The 27,202-nt window shown below is 38.9% G+C and overlaps 1 pseudogene; it reads left to right on the top strand.

Annotated features, from left to right (window-relative positions):
• Positions 1–19,418: 19,418 nt before the first annotated feature.
• Positions 19,419–25,423, top strand: LOC127580130 (myosin-1-like; annotated as a pseudogene).
• The last annotated feature ends 1,779 nt before the right edge of the window (positions 25,424–27,202 follow it).

The raw sequence follows: 27,202 nt of genomic DNA, 5'->3' as shown, positions 1-27,202 counted from the left end.
AAATGTGCAACACTGAAATGTTTCCTTGTCAGCTTGTGCTTGTTAGATGATTCAATAACCATGGTAGGATCAAAGCACTGCATGGAAAAACTCCAGAGAAATTGTGTTCCAAACAAAAATATTGGTGTGACTGTAACACCGAGAAACAAATGGCATGATGCATATGAAAACCCTTTCAATCAAGAATCAGGCATAGCATTAAAATTATGGGATGAAAATCAATCTGTCGATCACATTGGGTTAGTGTCCAATGCCAGACTTAAAATGAGCTCCAAGCCTCATTAACTCATTCTGCCTGAACTGTAACACATGTGCTGCCTCCACTGACAGCTCGCACACATTATGCTGACTTTTGAGTGACTAATAGAACCATAGAACACTACAAGCACAGAAAAACAGGCCATTCAGCCCTTCTAGTCTGTGCCGAAATGTTATTCCGCTAGTCCCATTTACCTGCACCCAGTCCATAACCCTCCAAACCTCTCCCGTCCATGTATCTATCCAATTTATTCTTAAATCTCAGAGTGAGCCAGCACTTACTACATCAGATGGCAGCCCCTTCCATACTCCCACCACTCTTTGAGTGAAGAAGTTCCCCCTAATGTTCCCCCGAAACCTTTCCCCTTTCACCCTAAAGCCATATCCTCTTGTACTTCTCTCTCCTAATCTAGGTGGAAAGAATCTATTTGCATTAACTCTGTCTTATACCCCTCATAATTTTGTAAACTTCTATCAAATCTCCCCTCATTCTTCTGCGCTCCAAAGAATAAAGTCCTAACCTGTTCAATCTTTCCCTGTAACTCAACTCCTGAAGACCTGGCAACATTCTAGTATATCTTCTCTGCACTCTTTCAATCTTACTGATACCCTTCCTATAGTTGGGTGACCAGAACTGCACACAATACTCCAAATTTGGCCTCACCGATGACTTATACAACCTCATCATAACATCCCAGCTCCTGTACTCAATACTCTGATTTATGAATGCCAGGATGCCAAAAGCCTTTTTTACAACCCTGTCTACCTGTGATGCCACTTTCAGGGAATTATATATCTGAACTCCCAGATCCCTTTGTTCCTCCGCACTCCTCAGTGCCCTACCATTTACTGTGTATGTCCTACCTTGAGTTGTCCTTCCAAAATGCAACAACTCACACTTGTCTGCATTAAATTCCATCTGCCATTTTCTGGCCCATTCTTCCATTTGGTTCAGATCCCTCTGCAAGCTTTGAAAGCCTTCCTCGCTGTCCACAACGCCTCCAATCTTAGTGTCATCAGCAAACTTACTGATCCAATTTACCACATTATCATCTAGATCACTGATATAGACAACAAACAACAATGGTCCCAGCACAGATCCCTGAGGCACACCACTAGTCACAGGCCTCCAGTCTGAGAAACAATCGTCTACTACCATTCTCTGTCTTCTTCCACACAGCCAATTTCGAATCCAGTTTACCCAAGCTCTCCATGGATACCTAGTGTCTGAACCTTCTGAACTAACCTCCCATGTGGGACCTTGTCAAAGGCCTTACTAAAGTCCATGTAGACAATATCCACAGCCATTCCTTCATCTACTTCCTTGGTAACCTCCTCGAAAAACTCTACAAGATTCGTTAAACACGATCTACCACGCACAAAGCTATGCTGGCTATTCTTAATCTGCCCTTGGTTGTCCAAATACTTGTATACCTGATCTCTCAGAACACCTTCCAATAATTTACCCACTACTGATGTCAGGCTCACCCGCCTGTAATTACCTGGCTTACTTTTATATCCTTTTTTAAACAACGGAACAACATGAGCTACCCTCCAGTCCTCCGGCACCACACCCGTGGCTAAGGACATTTTAAATATATCTGCCAGGGCCCCTGAAATTTCTACACTAGTCTCCCTCAACGTCTGAGGAAATATCTTATCTGGCCCAGGGGATTTATCTACTTTTATTCACCGTAAGGCAGCAAGCACCTCCTCCTCTTTAATCTCTATATGTTCCATGACTCTATTGCTTGCTTCCCTTCCTTCCATATCCACTATGCCCATTTCCTGCGTAAATACTGATGCAAAAAAATTGTTTAAGATCTCCCCCATCTCCTGAGGCTCCACACATAGATGACCACTCTGATCTTCTAGGGGACCAATTTTGCCCCTTACTATCCTTTTATTCTTCATATACTTGTAGAAACCCTTTGGATTTACCTTCGCATTATCTGCCAAAGCAATGTCATGTCTTCTCATAATCTTGCCAGCAGCATCCAGAAATTCACTTTCTGGAGCAGTGTTGAGGTGGCATGAGTAGAACAGCTGTGGAATCAGAAGGGCTCCTTTATTCTTTCTTAAGACTTCCTACAAAACATTTTATATGGTAAAAAAAAACTTACCTTCTATTGTTAATCACCATCTTAGACTGCAGCAAGTTCAAGTATAATGCCCAGGATAGACCAAATTCATTCCCTATTCACTGCTGCTTAAAATTTCAGCAAGCAGACCTAAATAATGTATTGTTTCCCCATTTATACAGTATATGCAAGGGTATGCTTGCTTTAGGTTGCCGAACTAAGGCTTGAAAAATAGAGCAATGTCAGTACAATTTAAGAACTATCTAGATGAGCACTTGAATTACCAAGGTATAGAAGGCTATGGGTCAAATGCTGGTAAATGGTATTATGGTGGATGGGTAATTAATGTTCAGCATGGACATGGTGGGCTGGGGCTAGCTGGACGTTCCTTAGAGAATTGCTGGCTACCTGTTGTCATGTGTCAGCTTGTTCCTGACTGTGCATTATAACGCAGAAATCAGGAATGAGCTGGGGTCAGATCCCAACACATATCACGTCCCCCACTCACCCCAATCCTATCCCAACCCTCCAACCAGGGGCAGAACAGAGATGTGATAAGTTTAGGGAGTGGATGCACAAAAGCACCTGTCAAACCTTTGCTTCCAGCCACTGGATCCATTTTGGATCCAAATTTCCCATCTCCCTTCGATACCTTGCACTTTTACTTTTTTGAACAGCCTATTATGTGGCATCTCATCAAAACCCTGCTGAAAGCCATGTCCTTTAAATCAAATGCATTGTCCTCATTAACAACCAGCACCCCTCCCCCCCCCCCCACTTGTCCTTTGCTACCTCCTCAAAATGTTTAATTGCCAAACCAGATACTTTTCCTTAACAAATCCATTTTGTCAGTCTATCATTAATCTGTATTTTTCTTAATGAAGTTTAAACTGTTCCTCAAATTGAGTCCAATAATTTGTTTATCAATTAATTCAAACTAATTGACCTGAAATTACCAGGTTTATTATTCCTCCATTGTTAAACACAGCGCAACATCAGCAGTTAATAGGTCAATTAGCTATTCTTAATTGCTCCTCAAGGTGAAGATCCTACCAGTCAACTATACATAACTCCAAGAGACAGGAAAAATTTAAAAAAACATGATTTGAGCTTCTGAAATTAAGTCCCTGTTTTATTATATAGCCTGGATATATTCAGTCTGGGCTTGCTGTCTTGCTGCTTTCAAAGATGCTCAAGCACTCAATACTTCCTCTTCTGCTTTGCTTATTCCATCCGATATTTTTAGACACTTTCTCTTTTAATTACTACATCACCATCTTCCCTCTCCTTTGTAAAAAAGCAGCAAAGTATTTTTTTAATGTAACCTGTATACTACATATTGGTTATTGTTTTGGTACCTACTCTGTTACCCTCTTGCCCTTTACATGCATCAAAAGATTTAGCTCTTCCTTGATTTTACCTTCCAGGTAAAATTTCCCTTTTAAATTCACCACCATAATTCCTCTGGGCTTCCGCATCTGACATTAGTTTCCCTTTTTCGTTTTATCTTTCCCTCTATGCACCTTGTCATCCAGAGGCCATTGGTTTGACAGTTCTGCCTGTCTTCTTTGTGGGAGCATGTTTATACAGAACCATGTGAATTTCCCTCTTCTATACTTACCACTGCTCTGAGACTGATTTACCTTGATAAAGTTACTGTCAGATCTCTTTTCTAAAGCACTTCTCAGCACAATAAAGTTAGCTTTAGCCCCAAAGTCACTAGATAATCTTTCAGTGGGACATTGTAGCTTCAAGTAATAAGATGAACACCTTTACCTGCCAATGCATAGGTAACCCAGTGATCATAGATGAATCCTTACACTACAATATTTGTGTGATTTTCTTCAAAAGATTAACTGGAGATGCAGTCAGTCTTTAGAGTGAGACTGTGAACTGGTGGCTTTATTTACACAGGATGAATTAGTGAAAAACAAACAATATCACAATAAAATTACATATATATATTCATGCACTTTAATAGATAAAAATAAAAAATACAAGCATTTTTTATGCATGTTGTTTAAAGAGAATTTCATTTATTATAAATACCGTCAGCCCTTTCTATGTTGGTACCAACCTTAAAAATTACTACATTCAGACCAGATGCGATTGGTTTTCAGTCTGAAAACTATAGCTGCTGACAAGTAAATTCTAAGAATAGGTCCCTGACCACTGTAGCTTTCCTCCCAATCTGCTGGCCACTCCTCAAATGTTTCACCAACAGATGTCTGTTCAAGATATTATCCTAAACTGGAGTCTATCCTTGGCACATATCTCCATGTGGTATAGGCTCTCTGTGCAGCTGATAAAACATGTATTTCATTATCCACCAAAACAACTTTTAATATTGATGAATGGATATTTAATTTAATGAAGAAAATATTGTGACAATGGCTGAGATAATGTCCTAGTTTGGTGAACCAATAAACATTTGATCTGCTTGGGCAACAAAAAAATTGTGCTCAAAGAAATCTTTCCAGACATCTCATTCGGTAACTCATCTGGTATACAATCCTGAAAGCTCCAATTTCTAGGGAAATGATTTATTCATGTGACTTTGAATGGAAAGTGCTTATTTGATTGACAAAGCTATAAAAATCTATGCGTAAAATTGAATCTACTCAAAAAGATTATTTTATTTGAGTTCAAAGAAAAAATAACTATTTTGTATTGTTTTGATATCTAACCCAGAATATCATTTATACCACTGACATCTATCACAGCTTCCTTAGATATCCATCCTGTTGATATTCAACATATCATTCAATATTTTGTCCTAAGTATTAGAACCTTTTCAAAATTTAATATTTGTTGCAGCTGTTTCAAACTCTACAATTTCTAAAGTTCTATGGTTTTGGTTTAGAAGCATTACAAAAAATCCGTGCAAAGGATCATTCAGCTCAAGCCATACCTGTACTAGTATCAGCTCTGAATCAAGACTGATTCATCTTCCTTCTTTTCTCTTTACATCACATTTCCCATTATAATATACAGAGAGACTAAATAGTACACTGAGAATATGCCAACTCTCAGAGCAATCCCATCAATCCTATCCCTCTATTTATTTCCCCATGACCTATTCTCTGTCATACTCTCTTTAACACAAATAATTCTACTGCCATCTACCTATTCTAGGGGTAATTTACAGCAGCCAACTTAACCAACACACCTTTGGGATATGGAAAGAAATTGGAGCATCTGCTTGAAACCCATACAGTCAAAGGGAGAACATGTCAATTCCATGCAGACAGCATCCTAAATTAGGATTGAACCAGCATCAACACTAGCTGCTTTGTAGTTAATCAAGTTGTATCTTAAGTGCCTTTAATGATCCTGCTACAATGATTGTACTCCTGTGAGGCACCTTATATTTTAATACCATATATATTTTCATAACCTCACCCTTTCTACTCCTGATATTAATTCAATCTTTATACTTGCTAATTGGTCAATCAGCAGACCAGGGAAATAGTCTTTCAATATTTACCTCTTGAAACAGTCAAAACTTCAAAGATTTTCATTTGTTTCTTCTTAATCTTCTCTTACTTATTTATAATCACTCCTCATGAATATATCATCCAATCCCAGTTTCCAATCTCATAAACTTGTTTCCCAGGATTATAATATTCATTACTGTATATGATTGTGGTCTAATCAATGACCTGTAAGGATCCCTTTATCATACAATTAATTTTTAATTACAGGGCCCCATAAATTAGCCATATGTCTCTCTCTTTATATATTATATAAAAAAAGAGATCTATATATAAGGTTTTATGCATTCTCTTATCAGCCAGCTCCATCACCTATCTTGTCAGTCTCTCCTTGCCTCCACTCCATCAACATTCTTCTCCCTTTCTAATCTCTGCCCTCCCCATTTGCTCTGCAGCATAGAACTTAGTTTACCTCTAATTCTTCCCAGTTCTGATGACAGCTCATCAACCTGAAACATTAATCCTATTCCTCTACACTGAATTGCAGCATTTTCCATTTTATTTTTCTTCCTGCAATTATAGTTTTGAAAATCCATGCATGCAAGTAATCTATCTTGACACTATTCAGAATTCATTGCTTAAATTATGGTTCATTTTCTGTTAACAACTCTCAAGGGAAAAAATCAATTAGATCTATATTGGGAGCATGCTTGCAACAACCCTAATCATTCAAATAACATATCCATGTTGTTTTGCAGTGCTCTGCATTTTTCCTGTCAATTGTAAGAACCCCCTAATTTACAGGCTTCATCTTCCCTACTCACTTTACATTTATACCCAAATTGTTAAGGCACTTAGAGAATTTCCAGCACAAAATTCAAGGGCACACCACTATTAATCTGTTAAATGAGACATGTGTGCCTGTATTTAAAAAACGACAGCTTTTGGAGAGGTACCATAAACAAACATATAATAGGAGTGCATTTCCATAACATTGATTGGGGAGAGATGTGGGTGGGTCAGTTTCTTATTGGTGTATACTTCTTGTCCCCACACTCCCACCTCCAACCTAGTGCACATCACTGGCTCTTATCGTTTGTCCTTACACACTTATCTATCCTAATGCCAAAAAAAGTGTTCAATTATGAGCCAGAAAAGACTTGAGCTGAATGGCTTCCTTCTGCACCGTAACAATTTTGTGACTGTTCCAACGAAGTAGCATCGAGGGATACATTATTGTGAAACAATGTTAAGGCTAGGACATTCAGGTGTAAATGAACCTTTAACAGCAGGGCAATTTTAATTACTGCTGAACAACCCCACTGGCACGAAACGCCTAATGTTATGTGTAGAATCTCAGGTCTTCAGAATTTAATTTTTTTGGTAATTTTCTAAAACAATACAGAAGTTTCCTTTTTATTCCACGAGTATGTCTATCTCAACCCCACTTTTCCCCATTTTAGTTTGCACTTGGTCTTATATTGAATTAAATTAGTTCAGACTTTCCAGCACTCGGTGAAGACTCTTAAATCTACTCAGTTGCAGAGACAAGCAGCAATTTGCTCTGCATAGACGCCCCGTAGAGGGCCACATGCTGAAAAGATATCGAGCAAGAAGCCGAATGAATTCAGGCATTTCGGGAGTTTCTCGCCTCAAATTTACAGGACATACCACTTAACATATTAGCAATCTAGGTAGTATGATTGTTCTTTGGCGCGCAGGTATTCAAATCTGACTGCTTTTGGAGCGGCACATATTGCACAGACGAATGAATGTCCTTAACGTAGTTGCCGACTGTTTGGGGTTCACGGGTAAGAGGGGTGGAAGTAAATGGCGAGTTGACATTGCGGCCAACGGCGATCCTACCTCCATGATCAGAACATTTGGCTCAATTAATTTATATAAACACTACGGGCATGTGTGCGACGGTACGACGTTCAACACAACGTCCATATCATCTGCTAAATTATATGAAAGAGAACATATTTATCCCTCTCCCGTGTTTTTTTTTGTTAGGAAATGCTAAGTGATTTTACATACGAAATAAAATCTAAACTGTAAAATATTTTACTTCAGTGAAACAACGAGTTTAGTACAGCTTTACAATCTAACAATTCCCTGTTTAACTTTTTAAAAATATCCATTTCATATTAATAATTTTCCGAATAGGCAGGTGGCTCCCGTGATTATCACATTTCAATCGCTGCATTGCGGTAAATTTAGGAAATCGCTGAGTGTTCTGTACATAATAGGCTGCCGTGATCAGATGTCTCCGCAATTGATATATGAGATTGTGTGTACTGCTTTTCGGATTGAGCTTTACGTAAGAGTGCCACTTGGCAAGGAGCTAGGGGTATTTAATTTACACGCAGTTGAGCTTTACGCCTCACTTTACAGAATCAGCATTTGCGATCAAATTCAAATTCAAGATGATCGACTAAATTTTATTTTATCTTCACGAAATATCGTTTCGGTCGCGTAAGCATCCCTTACCTTGATCGGTTCTGCTGAATAAAAATCTGTACAGCAACTGTAACAGAAAAAAAAATAGCCAATTTTGTATACGCGTCGTTAAAAAGGAGGCGCTATTTAGGACTCACAAAATAATTTCATTACAAAATCATTCCCAATCAATGCTGCATTCCAATATTAACTTAAACGCGGTGAGATGTCTAAATTAACAACTTACAACAAATCAAATAGCATTAAAATAATTCTGTGCATACTTCTACAAGTGATGGTGGCACACCAAAAGCCCCTGATGTTCTGTTGGGAAACCGATATAGAGAGTGCTTTGCTTGTTCAGCTGTCCAGTCCCTATTTGCTAGTTGAAAAATCTGGCGAACAGATTTGGTTATTAGAGCAATTCCCGTTTACATGTCAGGATAAAATTAGAGGAACAATATCAGTAGTTTTGTGCGGAACTCTTCAGCCTTTAATCTGCTCTCCATCACGTCTGTGGAAGCCACCGCGCAAAGAAATCGCATGCTGATGTTTAACGTGCACCATCTCCATCCGATTAAATACGTAATTTAGGCTCTCTCGGTTAGAGAAGGCACAGTTGGTACCCAGTGCATTTAATTTCCCTCAAATTACACTATACCAACAAAGTTCAGTAGATTTCAGTTATCACTTCAGAGCCGAGAGCAATGTACTTACATCAGTACAGTCATTCTACTGGTGGATTACTTTTCAATGAGAATGTGGGAAGTTTTCCCAAAAAAATACTTACCGTTGACAATATACGGAAAGCAGCGCGTTTCTTGCGCTCCGACTACAGGTGCCAGCCCCAGCTCCATTTTAACACATTTTGAATCTTGCTTCATCGAACTGTTCGAGCAGTACTGTATGTTATTGAAAATATATGAAGGGTTACTTTTGGAGGTCAGTTAGTATGAGACTTAATTATGCGGAGTAGATGCATCACCATTCCCCACCCTGCCTCGTTAATTAATACATTACGACAACATTATGCCTGCGGATGCTCAGGTTTGGAAGAAATAGGAAAACACAGCACACAAAAGGCAATGCTTATATCAATTAACTAGCTAATAGTTTCATTAATTAATTTATTACATGCGAAAAATATATATTAAAATAAACCATAATGGCCATTGGTTTAAAACAGGGGTAAGCAATGATGTTCCTTCTACTACTTACAATTATGAAGGTAATTACACACAATTTAACCAAATCTCAGTCTGCACCTTTAGTTATTCATTGTACTGCACACTGCTGATTTAGGCTGGAGAGAACTGGAGAAACACTGCCTTCTCTTTACAACTCATCTCCTATCTATTTCTATAATCTGAGAGAGTGCATTCAAATAAATTTAATGCCTCTAAACACAATGATTGCATATCTGCCCAACTATAACTTAATCAGTATTCTGACAGAGCAGCCTCATCTTAACTTTGAATATTAATGAAGACAGGTTTCTGGGTCTTCCTTCCACTGCAATGCTTGGAAGGAAGACCCAGAAACCTGTCTTTTAGTAATCTTGTTTCCCGAGCACTGCATCCAAAATTCCTTTATTCGCCAATATTAAATAATGAGAAAATTGTAACTCTGTAGAGTCAGTAACATAAAAGTTAAAAAAAGAACCTGTAGATGCCGGGAATCTGAAATCAAAGCAGTAAATGCTGGAGACACAAGAGACTGCGGATGCTGGAGTCTGGAGCAACACACAATATGCTGAAGATGTACAGCCTGTCATACAATCTGTGGAATAGGAAAAAAAACAGTTTGTGTGTCAGGTCAATGCCCTTCCTTCAGAACTGGAAAGTGAGAGAAAAGTGTAATTAAGTAGCAGGTGAAGAGAAGAGAACAAAAAGGATATCTGTGATTGGACAGAGACTACAATAATCCAGATGATAAAAATGGTGTTGGTACTGTGTAAAAGACAATGGTGAAATTTACAGCTCATAAGGAGGAAGTGTAAATGGAGGGATGTGAGTGAAGTCAAAGGAGAAAAAAAGTAATGAGTCATGAGATGCAGATGACAGCAGTTTTTGGAAATGTGAACTAAAGGAGAATGCTGGAAATACTCAGTACTTGGGTAGCATCAGAGGAGAAAGGAAAACCAAATTGTCTCTCTAATTTCTGATGCCCACTTAAGAAGAATGTTGGATGCAAAGTCTCTGTGGGATTGCTCTTTAGGATGGATCAGTATCTTCAAAAGAGGATGTTATGAGAAAAATCAAATAAAATTGTAGAAAGAAATGTAATTTTCCACAAGTCAACAGACTTTATCCGTCCAGTGCATCAAGTTACAAGAACAAAATACCATCCATTCTGTGAAATGACATCAATAACTCTTGAAGTTAGACCTCTGCCTTCAAATCCAAATAACTGTGACAGAAACAAATTATCACTGACTTACTAACAGAAAAATAAATCTGTCCTGTAAATCAATTACACATTCCTGTGTAGAACATAAAAAGAGAACAAAATCATTTTAATTTTCCAGGTTATAAAAGTTATTAGGCAATTAAGCCCCAATTTACTCAAACCTGAATTTTAATGGAAATTTGTGTGTGCATAAAACTATATACAGAGATATTTTATTTCATTTATCCATAGTTGTTCTGGATTCCTCCAGTTACAGCAGAAGTACATAGCAGCGAGAGACTGCATTGAGTACATGCAGGAAATTGCAACATTATTTTTGATCCTGCTACAAAATTCCATTAAATCTGATATATTGATTGTGCATGATAGAAAAGTTGGAATTACAAGTTTATCAAATGGGCAATCCTATGCTTAAATTTACAGTCATTACTTTATTGCATAATGACTTGTGAAAGAGACATAAATACTTTGCATGTGTTATTTTGATTTAGCTATAATGTTACATAGTTACAAGATACCTTCAACACAAAACTGTGTTATATTTCAGTCTGGAATTTAAATATGAGCTGCTAATGTTAATAGTAGCCCTTACATGTGGGCCAAACATATTTTCGAGGCTCATATAACATAAATCTTCCATGCAATTTTGAGGTTTTGAAATGTTAGTTATTTGCTAAACAACATTAGTACTTTGGTATAACTTAGGTCCATTTGATGTGATGCTGCTAATGTGCGAGCTCTGGTTCTGAATAGAAGATTGATGATTTAAGTTCCATACCAAAGAACTGAACAGAAAAAGAGAGGTTAGTACTGTGGTACTAAGGGAGTGCTACACAATCAAGAATGCTTTTTATCAGCTCAGACCTTAAACTAAGATTCCATACACTCTCTTAGATGATGCCCTTGACTCTGTTGTGATGAGGAAGTAGCAGCACATTATCCTCTATGTCCTGACCAATATACAGCTTTCAAAAATAACTTACCTATTGCTGATCTCACTTTTGGAAGTTACTGTGCACAAATTGGATGCTGTATTTTTTAATTATAACAGTGACTTCACTTCTAAAGGTATCTTGTTGGCAGAATAGCCCTTTGGAATGTCCAGAGGTTGTGAAAAGTGCTGTGTAACTACAATCTTTTTCTTTAAATATTTGTGGAAGATATTTTTAATATAGATATCAACATCTTTTCATGTCAATATAACAGAAAACAAACTTGCTCAGTGACAGATGGCAAGTCAGAAGATCAAGGAAGGAAGTTGAGAAGCAGGACCTCAAAGGTAGTAATTTCCGGGTTACTGCCTGTGCTAAGCGACCGTGGGTATAGGAACAGAATGAGGAGGAGGTTAAATGCGTGGTTGAGGGATTGGAGTAAGGAGCGGGGATTCAGTTTTCTGGATCATTGGGGCCTCTTTTGGGGCAGGTATGACCTGTTCAAAGAGGACAGGTTGCACTTGAATCCCAGGGGGACCAACATACTGGCGGGGAGGTTTGCTAAGGCCGCTGGGGAGAGTTTAAACTAGAATTGTTGGGGGGTGGGATCCATACTGGAGAGACTGGGGAAGAGGTGTTTGGCTCTCAAATAGAGGAAGCTAGGAGTACGTACCATAGGCAGGTGATAGAGAAGGGACGTGTTCAGATAGGCTTGAGATGTGTCTATTTTAACGCAAGGAGTACTGTGAACAAGGCGGATGAGCTTAGAGCTTGGATCGATACTTGGGGCTATGATGTGGTGGCCATTACGGAGACTTGGATGGCTCCAGGGCTGGAATGGTTGATTCAAGTGCCGGGTTTTAGATGTTTCAGAAAAGACAAGGAGGGAGACAAGAGAAGTGGGGGAGTGGCACTGTTGATCAGAGATAGTGTCACGGCTGCGGAAAAGGTGGACGTTGTGGAGGGATTGTCTACGGAGTCTCTGTGGGTGGAGGTTAGGAACAGGAAGGGGTCGATAACTTTACTGGGTGTTTTTTTTTATATATAGGCCGCCGATAGTGACAGGGTTATTGAGGAGCAGATAGGGAAGCAGATCCTAGAAAGGTGTGAGAATAACAGAGTTGTTGTGATGAGGGATTTTAATTTCCCAAACATCGACTGGCATCTCCAGACAGTGAGGGGTTCAGATGGGGTGGAGTTTGTTAGGTGGGTTCAGGAAGGGTTCTTGACACAGTATGTAGATAGACCTACAAGAGGAGAGGCTGTGCTTGATTTGATATTGGGAAGTGAACCTGGTCAGGTGTCAGATCTCTCAGTGGGTGAACATTTTGGTGATAGTGATCATAATTCTATCTCCTTTACGTTAGCACTGGAGAGAGATAGGAACAGATAGACTAGAAAGGCATTTACTTGGCGTAAAGGGAATTATGAGGCTCTCAGGCAGGAAATTGGAAGATTAAATTGGGAACAGATGTTCTCTGGCAAAAGTATGGAAGATACGTGGCAAATATTCAGGGGGTATTTGTGTGGAGTTCTGCATAAACATGTTCCGATGAGACAGGGGAGTCACGAGAGGATACAGGAGCCGTGGTGTACGAAGGCTATAATAAATCTAGTCAAAAGGAAAAGAAAAGCATACAAAAGGTACAGAGAGCTAGGTAATGTTAGAGATCTGGAAGAGTACAAGGCTGAAAGGAAGGAACTTAAGAAAGAGATTAGGAGAGCCAGAAGGGGACATGAGAAGACCTTGGCGGACAGGATTAAGGAAAACCCCAAGGCGTTCTACAAGTATGTGAAGAGTAAGAAGATGAGATGTGAAAGGATAGGGCCCATCAAGTGCAGCAGTGGGAAAGTGTGTATGGATCCAGAAGAAATAGCAGAGGTACTTAATGAATACTTTACGCCAGTATTCACTATGGAAAAGGATCTAGAGGATTGTAGTGGGGACTTGCAGTGGCCTGAAAAGCTTGAGCATGTAGATATTAGAAAAGAGGTGGTGCTGAAACTTTTGGAAAGCATCAAGTTAGATAAGTCGCTGGGACCGGATGGGATGCACCCCAGGTTGCTGTGGGAGGCAAGGGAGGAGATTGTGGAGCCTCTGACGATGATCTTTACATCATCGATGGAGACGGGAGAGGTTCCGGAAGATTGGAGGGTTGCGGATGTTGTTCCCTTATTCAAGGAGAGTAGGGATAGCCCAGGGAATTATAGACCGGTGAGTCTTACCTCAGTGGTTGGTAAGCTGATGGAGAAGATCCTGAGAGACAGGATTTATGAACATTTGGAGAGGTAAAGTATGATTAGGAGTAGTCAGCATGGCTTTGTCAAGGGCAGGTCCTGCCTTACGAGCCTGATTGAATTTTTTGAGGATGTGACTAAACACGTTGATGAAGGGAGAGCAGTAGATGTAGTGTATATGGATTTCAGCAAGGCGTTTGATATGGTACCCCATGCAAGGCTTATGGAGAAGGTGAGGAGACATGGGATCCAAGGGGACATTGCAGTGTGGATCCAGAACTGGCTGGCCCACAGAAGGCAAAGAGTGGTTGTTGAAGGGTCGTATTCTGAATGGAGGTCGGTGACCAGTGGTGTACCTCAGGAGTCTGTACTGGGACCCTTTCTCTTTGTGATTTTTATAAATGAGCTGGATGAGGAAGTGGAGGGGTGGGTTACTAAGTTTGCAGACGACACGAAGGTTGGGGGTGTTGTGGCTAGTTTGGAGGGCTGTCAGAGGTTACAGAGGGACATAGATAGGATGAGATAAAGCTCACTGGAAATATAAAAACAGATAGAACTCCTATATATATTTACGAAGGACAAATTAAAAAGTGAGCATTCATTCTATAGATTGAGTCTGGGAAATTAATGAGTGGAAAACACAGATGGTAGATGAATTAAACATGTGTTTTGTATCATTCTTCACTATAAAGGATACAAGTAACATTTCAGATAGTAGCACCAATTCCTGGATTGGAAGGGAGAGAGATATACAAGAAAATTACAATCACCCCAGAGCAATAATACTGAGAAGATTGTTGGAGCTGAGGGCTGCCAAGTCTCTGGGTTCTGATGGACTTCATCCTAGAGTTTTATAAGGAGTGGCCATTGAGACAGTTGATGTACTGGTTTTAATTTGCCCAAATTACCCTGATTTGCCGAAATTTCCATTAAACTGGAAAATAGCAAATGTAACTCACTTATTCAAAAAGGAAGGGAAATAGAAAGCAGGAAACCACAGGCCGGTGAATTTAACATATGTCAGAAGAAAAGTTTTAGATATTGTTATTAAAGACATTACAGCAGGGCAATTAGAAAAATTCAGTAATTAGTCAAGCTCAATACAGTTTTGTAAAAGCAGAGTTGTGTTTGATCAACTCACTGGATTTCTTTAAGGAAGTAACGTGTTGTGCACGAAGGTGGAATCAGTGGATATTTACCCTTAGATTTCCAGAAGGCCTTTGATAAGGTGCTGCATCAAAGTTATTTTAAAATATAATTGCTCATGGTTTAGGAGGTAACACATTGGTGTGGCTGAAAGACTGGCTTGCTAACTGGAAACAGAGTAGGCACAATGCGTATTTTTCTGGTTGGCAAGATTTAAAGAGTGGTATGTCACAGTGCTTGATGCTAGAGGCTCAAAATTTACAATTTATATAAATGACTTGGATGAAGGCACCAACGCATGGTTGCTAAGTATGTAGATGACATAAATATAGGTAGGAAAGTAAGTTGTGAAGGGGATATAAGGACAGTATTGCTTTAATGTAGGTTAAGTCAGTGAACAAAGATCTGGAAAATAGAGTAAATTGTCTTGTTCACAAGAAAAATAAGTCTTGAAATGGTGGGAGTTTGCAGAGCTCTGACATGCAGAGGTACATGACTCACAGAAGGTTACTATGCAAGTGTAGAAGGTAATGAGGAAAGCTAACAGAGTGTTATAGTTTATTTAAAGGCACTGTAGAGAGCATCAATACCAAGACAACAAATGGGCTGGTCAGAAGAATTTCAAGTAAACAGCAATGTTCAATAGTGATTCAATTCCTACAAAAACTTCATCAAAATGTTTTAGAAGGAAAAAAGGATATAATGCAACTCCTGCGAAGAAATACTTTCACAGAGTAGCTCAAGGAGGCAGCTATCAGGTTGCAAATTTTATTGCCGGTCTTTCCTGTCAACATCTCAGCCCGGGTAATATGTGGCAGTGCACTCACCATTGGTTATGCTGGCAAGCTTCAGGAGGATCAGAAAAACTATACGCATTGCCAAATACCAGAAATGACAGTACTATAGCTCTTAATGAGCAATTAACATGTTACCAGCCCAGGTCTCCCTTGGGACTTCCTGATCACAGTCTGACAATCAAATATAAACTCTACTTTCACTAATTCATTTTTTTTCTCTTTTTGCATTTCTTTCTAGTTTATTCTCATTCTAATAGTTCCCACTTTAGTAATGTCTTGGTCAATAATGCTGATTTTCAAAACTCTCCCAGTTTTCAGGTATGCTTACTCTTGGGCAACACCATGACCTTCCATTAAACTATTACTATCCTTAACTTCTCCAGTTGACCAGTGTCATACCACATTTCTTGTGGGATTCTTACTCCTGAAAAGTTATGCATATCCATGAGAATTATATTTTTATACAAAATTATGATACAAGATCAGACTCAATAACAGATAAGGAAATATTTGAGATTGTAAAATTTGATGCAGAGAGGGAAGTAAGAGTTAATGTAGATACAGGAAGAAAGCTGGCAGAAGGCTAAAGGAAAGTTTTTTTTAAAAATCAAGCAGTAGAAGAGGACTGTAATTTAGCAGAGTTTGGGAATTTGGGAGTCTCGTTATTTGAGACGTTAATAAGTGAATGGTAGAGTACATGTGCAAAGTGACCAAATTTTTTGGGAAATTTTATGGAATCAGCTGGTCCAAAAAAATCACAATCAGGAACAATGCTGCTGCTTTCATTAGGAACATAAAATTATGATAAAAAGACCATTGTTGGAATGCTGCAATGTAATGGAAATGATGAATAATCACAGAAAAAACAATCTTTATTGATTAACATAAGACACACATAGCAATAGCATGGGGAAAATCTTTGGTGGAGAGCTTCAGGGACAATAGGTTCAAGGTCCCTTTTCCCTCACAAGCATGCTAAATGTACTATGCTATTTTTCTAATTATTCAGGTACCTGAAAATAACTAAATTATTTTTAGGTTATAGTCTAACTAGTTTCTTTCATGTGTGGACACTATAAATTGTAGTTTCCAAAACCAACATGTACTCTGATAACAAGACTGGCATTAGATGCAAAAAAAAAGCTTTAAAATTCATTGCAACAATTCATTACATCTGGAGTAAGACTCTATGACTACTGTTTGCTAACTGTGACTGCAATGTTATGTGTCATGTCAGAATTGTTAATCACACTATTAATACCCTTCTTACAACAAGATTAATAATAGCATGGGTAAGATTAGTTTGCATTAATGGTGTAAATCCAACAATTTATATGACATGCAGTTACATTCAATTACAATAATATCACAGAAAAAGGTTTTTGATTCAACTAGTCGGTCAGTGTTCATGCTCTACATAAGCAGACTCCCACTTCAATAATCCTCAGTGATTTCTACTGTTCTCCCTATGATGCACTGATTTAGGTTTCCTTTAAGTGCATCCGTGTTATGCACCATAACTATTCCATGCGGTATCATATTCCACATTTTAACCATTCTCAGGATACTTCTCTTCAATTCCTGATTAGATTTATTACTGACATGTTTCTGATCCATGGTTTTGGATTAATTGGCAATCATTTAATGTGAGGTTTAAAGTGAGACCAAACTTTAGGAGAATTGCTGGAGGGTTAAACAGCCTTTATTGCTCCAAGAACTTCTGGACTTCTATCAGTTTGCAAAAAAAATATGATACTTTGCACTTGACTTAAAAATAAATCCCAGCTAAATGCATTGTGACAGGGCCATAATTGTAAAATCTATGTTAGCAAGAAAGAAATTGTCAAATGGATTTGTAAATTATAAATGCAGTTTGTGGTTACCAAGAAAGCACATCCTCTTAAGTATTAGTTATTCTGGAGGTTAACTTACTGAAAATTTTAAACACTTGACTGGCCACATATCAGCTTTACATATTCAACATAAAAGAACATAAATGATGACAACTAAATGAATGGCAAAGGATTCAAAATCAAACTACTGTCTGTGCTTCTCTAATGATATTAAAATAATACAATGATTTTGTTACCAAATGCAGACCACGAATCGGATAAAAGTTAGGATATGAGGACCTTGATATACGTTGTTTGGAAAGTTGCTAGGGTCAAACTATTAGGTTAAGTTTTTTTATTAACATTCTTCATCTCAATTAGGATATTGATTATTTTCCCTCTTAAGGAAGCAGAGGGTGAAAAGATCTTAAGAGCTTACGCAAAATATTGCACTCCATAATAGAAAAAAGTCAGTGCCAAACCATTTTTAATAAGAGCCAAAGGACATGAATTTATTTGGTGTAATTAAATCAAAGTAGAATGGAATTATAAATTGTGCCTTTTCTTTTGGTGGAATTGCCTGGGGGATTTTGTTTTCTTACCCAATGCCAAAATTAAGACAGGCATGTGTACACTACATTTTCTAAATAGAAAACTAACCATCAAAGTTTGATGCAATAGATAATGGGTTTTTATAGCTTTCAGACATCATTCAATTACATCTTAACTAAACATTAATAATTCCCCATGAGTTATTATCTAACACCACACTGCAAACAGTTGGTTCAGCATTCATAAGTACTATACCAAGTGTCAGTCCAATGAAATATAAATACCGCTCACTATCCAGGCAGCTGCGGCATGGCAATCAACATTTTCTGCAATCTCAAAATCCCGACACTCAAATACCTTTTCATGTAATTGAACTGTGGTGTGGCTATATGATCTACTTACTACTGTATGATACTTAAACCACATTCTGTATGTGCTGGGTATGAAAAATACATTTGAAAGATATGTTAACGTGGGACCCTCAAAATTATCATCTTACTTTCAGATCTACTGGATTAGGCACTCTACAGTTGTTACATCCAACCATTTGCCATACCATTGGAATGGTAGAGCAAAGATATGTTTCTGGAATACAGTATTTAAGTAATCAGACAATTTGAATAACTCTAACTGTTAGATTTTAATTAAAAAACAGCTAGGCTGACTATGTTGCTCATGGATAGCTCACTCAAGTTCTTTGCAATCTGGCATCAAATGAATCAAAATTATGAATTGCTTCAAGGAGTCAGAACAAATAATAAAAGACACTGTATTTAAAACACAAGATTTACATGCAGAAATATAATAAACTTGCTATGAAATATATACTACCATCAATTATTGCAATACAGTACAAAATCAAAGAACATAGTGTCCTCACTGCAACTCAGTAAATAAATGAACCACAATACTCCAACAAAGAATAACTAATTTGATCAAGTACACTTATGCACTATATTATATTTTGATGTTAGAAAAGCACTATTTATCCCTGCCAACAAGTAACTTTGTTATGTGGGATCATAATTTACATATTCCAGCTTTATGGAGATTTGAGGCAAGTTCACACAAAGAGTGGTAAAAAGTGGAACGTGATGCCAGGGGAAGTGTGGTGGCCGGTATGACAGCAACACTTAAGACTCATTTTGAAAAGCACATGAAAAGGCAGGGAATGGAAGAATATAGACCATGTGCAGGAAGATGGGAGACTAGTTTCCACTGGCATCATGGTTGGCAAAGATATCATGGGGCAAGGGGCCTGTTCCTGTACTATTATATGTTCTAACAGACCGAAGCCATGGGGAATTTGGAAGTGGCAGTGCTTGGAGAGGAGGTACTGTATTTGAGCAAGTCGGATAAGGAAAGACTTGAAGCACAGAAGCGACTGTTCGATGCTAAAACCACCTGCTATGTTTACAAAAACAAAGAACAGTATGTGAAAGGGATAATCAGGAGCAAGGAGGGTGGAGCCCCCAGATGAGAGGGTCAGTTGAACAGTTAAGGTGAATAAATTATTCTGGAAACCCTGTTGCCTCTGCCATTGCCTCATTTCTTCAAGTTGGCCTGTTAATTATTTTCAGATTGTAGCTCTGAAAGATAACGTCATCTTGCAAATTAATCCCTCAAATTTCAATAAAAGTAAGGACACGGCCACGTGGAAAGGTAACATTTTTATTTCTCCTATCAGGTTCGATCTTCTTCAACCCTTTGTCATCTCCCAGCTTCTTGGATCATTCCCAGTGTCCTCCTTCCCCCACTTGCCGATCACCCCTCTCACCTGGATCCACCTATCACCCACCGGCTCTTGCTCCACCCCTTCCCCCCCTCCTTTTTATACTAGCTATCTCCCTTGTCCTTTCCGGTCCAGGTGAAAGGTCTTGACCCTTGACGTTGACCGTCCACTTCCCTCCATAGATGTGGCCTGACTCACTGAGTTCCTCCAGCTTTTTTTTGTGTGTTGCTCCAGATTTCCAGCAATCTCCAGGTCTCTCGTGTCTCCTTTTTTATTGATCTCATTTTTTGTGTTTGCCAACATTCATATATTAAATTAATTAATCAAATATCTTGCTTTTATCAATGAAAATTTAAAGTTAATGTTTTATTGTAATATGTCAACAATGTTTCTTTGAAATGATGTTTAAATATACAAGTAGTTTACCCAGTCCTCCTGTGCCTATACCACCCTGAATGTTGCTTTTCCATTTTGAACAGTCAAGGATCAGAGATTCTCAAGGCATTGAGAACCTTCAGGCTGTGCAGAGCACACAGAGTCCCTCCATAATCAGTGGAAGGAGCAGACCACCTAACAACTACCCACCCAATTACCCTGAGAGCCACCAACTGTCTCATCTGCAGACAAGACTATGTCCTCTTCAGCCACCTCTAAACCCAGAGAATTAGAGTGCTAGTGAGTCATCCTTGATATAGAGAGACTGCCTAAGATGAAGGCCTATGTGCTTAAACCATAATGTTGCAGGCTCTTGGGCCAACTTGTTTCACACAGTCACTCATCAGGGCATGCTACTCATGGTTACCTGGCAGATCAGCTGTTTTCACACTTTGAAGGCTTTAAAGGCATTTTGGTATTCCTGCAGTATGATTTCAAGTGGTACACTTATAAGTGCAATGTTATGTGAAACTTTATAATAATGGCTTGTTTTCTCAGAGAATTTAGAGTCATCCATAGCCATCGAGATGTTTGGCATATAATATTGGCAAAAAAGAAAAATATATTGATTCATGTTTTGTAAAGGAGGCAATCAAATAGTTCATCCTTTGATTGACAATGGTAGGATAACAGAAAAAATTCTTTCCAAAATACAACCAACTGCCTCTGCTCTACTGTCTCTACACTCATGACTGTGGCTAAGCACAACTCAAATGCCAACTAGAAATTTCCCAAAGACACTACTGTTGTTGGAAGAATCTCAGCTGGCGATGAGGCGGCCTACAGGAGCGACATAGATCAGCTGGTTGAGTGGTGTCGCAACAACAACCTTGCACTCAACGTCGGCAAGACCAAGGAATTGATTGTGGACTTTAGGAAGAAGTCGGGAGAACACACACCAGTCCTCATTGAGGGGTCAGTGGTGGAAAGAGTGAGCAGCTTTAACTTCCTGAGTGTCAACATCTCAAAGGATCTATCCTGAGCCCAACACACTTGATGCAATCATGAAGAAAGAACACCAGCAGCTCTGCTTCATTGGGGGTTTGAGGAGATTTGGTATGTCACCAAAGACTCTTGCAAATTTCTATAGATGTACAGTGGAGAGCATTCTGACTGGTTGCATCACAGCCTGGTATGGAGGCTCCAATGCACAGAATTGCAAGAGGCTGCAGAGGGTTGTAGACTCAGTCAGCTCCATCACAGGCAGAATTCTACCCACCATCGAGGACATCTTCAAGGGGCAGTGCCTCAAGAAGGCGGCATTCATCATTAAGGACCCTCACTATCCAGGACATGCCCTCTTCTCATTACTACCATCAGGGAGGAGGTACAGGAGCCTGAAGACCCACACTCAATGATTTAGGAACAGCTTCTTCCCCTCCGCCATCAGATTTATGAATGGTCCATGAACCCCTGAACACTGCTTTGTTATTCCTTTTTCGCACTATTTATTTATTTTGTAATTTATAGCAATTTTATATCTTTGCACTGTACTGCAAAATAACAAATTTCACAACATACAAGTCAATGATAATAAACCTGACTGAAATTAAATCTTAAATCCCGTTTAACAGTGTAAGAAACATAACAAGTGCAAGAAACATAACAAGTGCAAGAAACATAACAAGTGCAAGAAACATAACAAGTGCTGAATGTAAAGAATAATCTTATGGTTATAAATAGATTATAACATCCTTCACACACAGTGAGGTTTCAAATCCAAGACCTTTCTTGATTTTACCTTGTTCATCTGGAGTTTGATAAATGAGTTTAATGTAATAATTGATAATTTTCACTGAAACAGGAACAATATGTTCTTCTTCTCATGTTTGCATCTAAATGATATTATTCTGAATACATTATTCAGGATAATATGTGATCATTTATAAGTAAGAATGACATAACCACCACTAAAAGTGAATGTTATTTTCAAATCTTAATTACACAGCAGTATTTCAATAACACAGATATGCTCAATTGCCCTTTACTTTTACATGCCAACAAGGTGCCTTCCTCAGTGGTCTCTACTCAGAGATTTGCTGCTATCCACAAGCAAAGGTTGGCAATGAATTTGTGTCCAAAGGTCAGAACATTCAGTAGGTATAGTTGCCAAGAGTTACAATAAAATGTGTGTGTAAATATTTGGAATATTTATGTGAATGCTTTCACTTACAGACCATGTAAATGCAAGGTCATCCACTTTGCAAGGAAAAATAGAAGATCAGATTATTATTTAAATGGTTAAAGATTGCAGCATTACTGTTCTGCAGAGGGACTTGGGAGTGCTTGTGCATGAATCACAAAAGGTTGGTTTGCAGGTGCAACAGGTTAGCAAGAAGACAAATCAAATGGAATGTTGGTCTTCATTGCTAGCGGGATTGAATTTAAGAGCAGGGTGGTGGTGCTGCAACTGTACAGGGTACTGGTGAGGCCACACTTGGAGTACTGCGTGCAGTTCTGGTCTCCTTACTTGAGGAAGGATATACTGGCTTTGGAGGCGGTGCAGAGGAGGTTCACCAGGTTGATTCTGGAGATGAGGGAGTTAGCCATGAGGAGAGATTGAGTCACCTGGAACTATACTCATTGGAATTCAGAAGAATGAGAGGGGATTTTATAGAAACATAAAATTATGAATGGGATAGATAAGATAGAGGCAGGAAGGTTGTTTCCACTGGTAGGTGAGACTAGAACTAGGGGACATAGCCTCAAGATTTAGGGGAATGGATTTAGGATGGAGATGAGGAGAAACTGCTTTTCCCAGAGAGTAGTGAATCTGTGGAATTCTCTGCCCAGGGAAGCAATAGAGACTGCCTCGTTAAATATATGCAAGACACAGATAGATTTTTGCATAGTAGGGGAATTAAGGGTTATGGGGAAAAGGCAGGTAAGTGGATCTGAGTCCATGGCCAGATCAGCCATGATCTTATTGAATGGCGGAGCAGACTCGTTGGGTCAGATGGCCTACTCCTGCTCCTAATTCTTATGTTGTACTCTGTGCCCTTGCCAGAAAAGTTTTTGTGAAACTGTTTTTAAGGATGGTCATCCATGTTGGTCAACAATTGGACACAAAAGAGCCAGACAATATTTATTTGGTGTGATGGATATTACTGGATTTGAATGTTTTGATGTAGGAATCAGAAACAGAAACACCAATTAATAAATTATTTAAAGTTAACAACATTAAACATGCAAAGCAATATTAATATTAGATATATTTCCATACATTCAGTTCAACAGCTTTGAGCAGTTATGCATCAACTTCACAAATAAAAATCTGTAGCAGTTCTTCAATCACCACATGTTTATTCTGGAACATGGACAGTACAAGGAGGAAGGAATTGGATGGCAATTCATTGACGTTGGTATGGATCTGACTGCTTGCATCAAACTTATTGAGAAGGTAGCTATTATCATAGAAGAGATTAATAAGAACTGAATATGTCAATACACCAGCATATTATCAATGGTACTGACTCACAAATAAGAAGCACTGGGATTCCCATAGCCTACACGCATCTTCCCAATCCTTGAGGAGGTGTGTGTGTTCCCCAAGACCTCAGAGACTTCCTTCCAGAATAGATTTTATGATCCATCTTGGCAAATTAAACAACTCCCAGAAATCAAAGCCTGCCAAAGGAAAGGCTGAAGCTTCTCACTGGTTCATTATGCCAGCATTCTACACAACTTTATTGGCTGGCTGGATAAGAAAAATGATCCCCTGAATGAAATAATAACTCATCATTCCAGATATTAGCCATAAAGCTTTTGGCTCATCTCAATGCTGCAAGTGCTGAAGGTTGAACTCTGATACACTGTCATTAATATTGTTTTGTTTTACCAGCAATGTAAATTTCCCTTTCTGAATCTGTTTAAACAGCCAAACAAATGGCTGGAGTTGGGAAACAGAGGCAGGTGGATGATAGATCGGGGCATTAAAAAATGGCAGATGGAGCAAGATGAGGTGGGGGGGGGAGTGAAGGGGGAGGGGAGGGTCAAGGTGGAGGCGGCTAGGAGGGTGATGAGAAGGAACACAAAGGCTACCAGTGCTGGAATCTGACAGGTAAGGAAGGTGATAATGGGAACCACTGGGGAAGAGGTGAAGGGCAGGAAACCAGATAGGGAAGTGGGTGAGAGCAGGTAGGTAAAATCTGTGGGTAATGGGTGGATGGACCCAGGAAGGGGAGGGGGGGTTAAAATGGGTGCTGAGGGGCCAGATAAAAAAGTAGTCAGTATTGAGCCTAAGCATGTTGACTATTTTCACAATGCATTGATTCAGTTCTCATTCCACCTTTGCTCTGGATTAGTGTATACAACATGATATTCTAGACTTTGTCCTACCATTAGAAAATTAATTGACTTGTGATTTTGTGTTTGAGAAACAGCTCAACTAGACCAACAGAACTGTCATCGTGTATTGTGTACAAGTGTACTCATTTTGTTAACACAAGATTTTTAAATCTCCCCGAGCTATGACCAAATTATTGCCTCACTATGTCAATTAAAACAACTTCTTGTGCTAGTTCATTAACAATACAAAAAAAAAACACTATTTCCTTGGTTTAACATGTTCATCCTTCATTATTAGAAAGATATTTGAAATCAGCCACTTTCTAACCAAAGTTGAAGATGAGCAGGCAGTGGTTTCCCAACTGCAGAAAATAATCAAAGAATTATACGTGATGTATATGTCCAGTGAAATTATCAATGCCACTCAGTAAAGGGCAATGATGGAATTGATATTACTATTTCCATCACTGTCTTCAATGTACATTCATCTGATGACTGAGAAAGAGAGAGAGAGAGAGAGCTGCTCCTTCTCAGGGGCTCGAAGTGATCAGCAAGAAGCCGGCGGGGCAACTGCAGCTCAGACTGAAATGAATAAGAAATGTGAAGCAGAATTTCAGAAAATGCGCCAAGACCTGGAAGAATTGACCCTCCAGCATGAAGCCACAGCCACTGCTCTTTGCTAGGAGAAGGCTGACAGTGTCGCAGAACTTAGGGAAGAAACCTGCAACGTGTGAAGCAGACTTCAGAAGGAAAAGGGTGAGCTGAAGACGAAAATTGATGATCTCGGCAGCAACAAGAAATTGACGTCTACAGTCTTGACACTAAAAACTACACCTGCTTATAATTAACTTTAACGTGTATGTGGTGTCCAGATGGTTTTGACCATTGATTTATCAACTCAGATATCACAACTTGCAACAGAAAATGATATCAGTTCCATATTTTTTAAACATATAAAAACAATACCTTATTTTGCTATTTTCTGTTTACAATTGCTTCTGATTTTCAGGTGAACTGAACCATCAGGTGGAGGAGAAAGAGGCCTCGGTATCACAGCTGACAAGAGGGAAACAAGGATATACCCAACAGCTCAATATATAATTTTTGGATGTATGAGTAGCACCATTGTTGCTTTGCACATTTGAAATGATGATTGTCAAGCCATTAACTTTGTCAGTAAAGGACAAAGTAATTTCTAGGAAGCAGACTGTAGAACTACAGAACCATTATGGAAATTGTGAAGTCAGAAAGACAATCCTGCTCTACATAGCACCACAGGAAGACTTTTGAAATTAAATGTAGTATAAAATTGTACTAAACTTTTGAATTCCCACATTCTAAAGATGTACAGGTAGGTTAATTTGGGGGTTTAAAATGGGTGGCGTGGACTCGTTGGGCCAGAAGGGCCTGTTACCACACTGTAAATAAAAATTTAAGAAAAATTTAAAAAAAATTTTAAAAATTTAAAATTTTTATAGTTGAAGCAATTGGTTAACATGCTTGTTGAATCTGTTCTACCCTTCAATAAGATCAAAGATATTCCTTTATCTCATCTCCTATTTCTTACCTGATCCCAATATGCCTAATTAAACTCAACCTTAAATATATTCACTAATTGAACATTAATAACCAAGATAAAAAGAATTCCAAAGATTTACAACTCTCTGCCAACCATACTCAGAATCTTGCACACCTCAGTGTCAATTCTTATTCATTTAAACTCCAGTCTGTAGAGTCCAGATCTCCCCAATCTCTCCCCGTAGGACAGCCCCCTCATTGCAGCAATTAATTGAGCGAATCTGTGCTGTGCTGACTCCAAAGTAAATACAGGTTTTCTTGGGTACTGAGACCAAAACTACCAATTTACTCACCAGCTGGAATCCACATGGAGGCCATTCAGACCTCTGATTCTATGTGGCTCCATGCAAGAGCAATCCAGCAACACCCCTCTCCGCTCAATTTGGCCCTGCAATATTTCCCCTTTCTGATTTTAACCAGCACCCTCCAAATCACTCCACCACTGCTCCTCAAACCCCAGCTGCTCACTGTTTAACAACATTCTCCTCGTGCCACTTTCGGGTTTTTGCCAATCACCTTCATACTGTGTCCTCTCATTCTTCATCACTCCTGCTCAGGATCCTATATGCTTTCACGAGCACTTTCTCAACTTGTCTGGCCACTTCCAATACACTAAACACGTGTACCCCAGAACTCTCTGTTCCTGTGCCTGTCAGAATTCTGCCCTCTGGTGTGCATTGCCTCTCCATATTTTTCCTACCAAAATTTAACATTTCACCCTTCCCAGCAATAAATTTCATCTGGCACTTATCCAGCCATTTCACCAACTTGTCTATACCTCCATAAAGTCTGTTACTATCATCATGGTTCTTGACAGCTCCCAGACTGTATCGTCTGCAAATCTGGAAACTGTGCCTTGTACATTCAAGTCTAAATTATTAATATATGTTAACAAGATCCATGGCCTTGATACCAATCTTTTACAACTGTTCCCTGTTAACCAGCTGTTATTCCTTGGGCTTGAATCTTGAAGACAAGCCCATTATGTGACACATTATCAAATGCCTTTTTGAAGTCCGTATGTACAAAATGAACTCTATTTCCATCAC

Source organism: Pristis pectinata, chromosome 18 (assembly GCF_009764475.1).
Source record: "Pristis pectinata isolate sPriPec2 chromosome 18, sPriPec2.1.pri, whole genome shotgun sequence".
NCBI lineage: Eukaryota > Metazoa > Chordata > Chondrichthyes > Rhinopristiformes > Pristidae > Pristis > Pristis pectinata.
The sequence above is the reverse complement of the archived record's forward strand: the minus strand, read 5'-3'. Positions and strand labels throughout refer to the sequence as shown.